Consider the following 2,351-nt stretch of genomic DNA (forward strand, 5'->3'; position numbering starts at 1 on the left):
TGTTGTCCGAAAGTTTTTTCCATATTTTGTTGACAAAAAGTAAAAATTAAAATGCAAGACCGGAATTTTTTTTTTTTAATAATGATAGACTGCCTGCCCCAACCAAACCCTCAGTCGATGTAGCAGCACTCCCTTGCGGGTCAGGCTATTTGTCAGTCGATGTAGCAGCACTCCCTTGCGAGTCAGGCTATTTGTCAGTCGATGTAGCAGCACTCCCTTGCGAGTCAGGCTATTTGTCAGTCGATGTAGCAGCACTCCCTTGCGAATCAGGCTATAAGATAGTCGATGTAGCAACACTCCGCGCATGATTTACAGTAAAAAAAATAAAAATAAAAACATTGTTTATATTGTTAAAAACATTCAAAATGTTTTAAAAACATTCAGAATGTTTTTAAAAACATTCCGGTCAATTAAATTTGCGTTTTTGTGGTTTTTTTAAAAAACGATTAATTTGTAATTAAATTAATGGTTTTTACTTTCGTCCAACACGGAAATGTTGGACGAAAGTTAAAAGTAATTAAAAGTGACGTATATGTTGGCGTAAGAATCACTTTTTTCCTTCCGCTCTTCCCAAAGCCAACAAACTATAGATCTATATATATATATATATATATATATATATATATATATATATATATATATATATATATATATATATATATATATATATATATATATATATATATATATATATATATATATATATATACATATATATATATATATATATATATATATATATGTGTGTGTATGTATATATATATATATATATATATATATATATATATATATATATATATATATATATATATATATATATATATATACATATATGTATATACATATATATATATATACATATATATATTTATATATATATATATATATTTATATATATTTATATATATGTATATATATATATATTGTTATATAAGTTGTTGTTCTTTGCTATGTATGTGTTTTATGTTAGATAGTTAGATAATTTAAAAAATCTTATAAAGAGCGGTAAGTATACTTACAGCTCTATAACTATACTTACATATAAACTATCATATATAATAGTTTTATTATGGTTTGATTAAAATATAGAAAGGTTTGAATTAATATACAAGATAAATTGAGATAAAATAATTCTTATTAAAACAATTCTTACTAAAATTTTCCAATGGAACCAAAGTGATTTGTCCAGATATTTTTGAATAAATCATACGAAAAACTTATGGCACAAAAACTCATATTAGTATAACTGGTTTATTTTTTTCAAATAGTCATGTAAGACCAAGTCCAATAAGAAGATTTATGATGATTACTAAACGAGAGAATGAGCTCCAGATAGAAACAATGAGTTTTTCAAAAGTTTTTTAGTGAAAGTGCCAATAAGTTAGAGTTAAGAGTTTTGCTTTTTAGTGAGAGTGCCAACAAGTTAGAGTTAAAAGTTTTACTTTTTTAGTGAGAGTGCCAACAAGTTAGAGTTAAAAGTTTTGCTTTTTAGTGAGAGTGCCAACAAGTTAGAGTTAAAAGTTTTGCTTTTTAGTGAGAGTGTCAATAAGTTATAGTTAAAAGTTTTGGTTTTTTAGTGAGAATGCCAACAGAAAGAAGAGGGGATAGTTAGTAAATTTATCTATTATATCACTTTATTTAAATTTATTAAAATTGAAATATTTTTATATTTCTAATAAGTTATAAATAAGCAAAATACATATAAAATATATTAAATATATAAAGTATATATAAATAAATAAAGTAAAATTTTATATCATAATTTGTTTAATTCATTCTTCAATTAGTAATTTTTTTTTAAATTTGTCGGTTGTTAGGATTATATTTGTTGATTGTAAGGATTATATACTTTGTATTAATTTTTATTTTATTTTGCTTACAAATATAAACACCTATTTTTTATTTTTCAGTTTTTGAACAGTTCAACTCCTTCAGGTGTATCTAATTATTTAAAATTTAAAATTGGTTGTGTAGTTTTTATATGTTACTTAGAAATTGAGATAAAAGTTTGCACTTTTCAAAATAGTAACAATGATGCATAGCTTCTTCTGGTGGTAAATGGGTTTTTATTCTCGGATTTAGTTGCAGCTATCAGATTTTCATTTACAATTGGTATTAAAATGTAATCTGTTTTCTGGTTGGCATATTTAATGACAATCAATAAATTTCAAGTTTAAATGTTTCTTGATTTGGTCGGTGTCTAAAAGAAACCTGCTACTCTCATGAACAACTATGTGTTGTATGTTAAAAAACAAAGCAATACAAGTTGCGGGAAATGAGCATATTTATAATATATGTATATATATATATATATATATATATATATATATATATATATATATATATATATA

This window comes from Hydra vulgaris, chromosome 12, assembly GCF_038396675.1.
Source record: "Hydra vulgaris chromosome 12, alternate assembly HydraT2T_AEP".
In the NCBI taxonomy this organism is placed as follows: Eukaryota; Metazoa; Cnidaria; class Hydrozoa; order Anthoathecata; family Hydridae; genus Hydra; species Hydra vulgaris.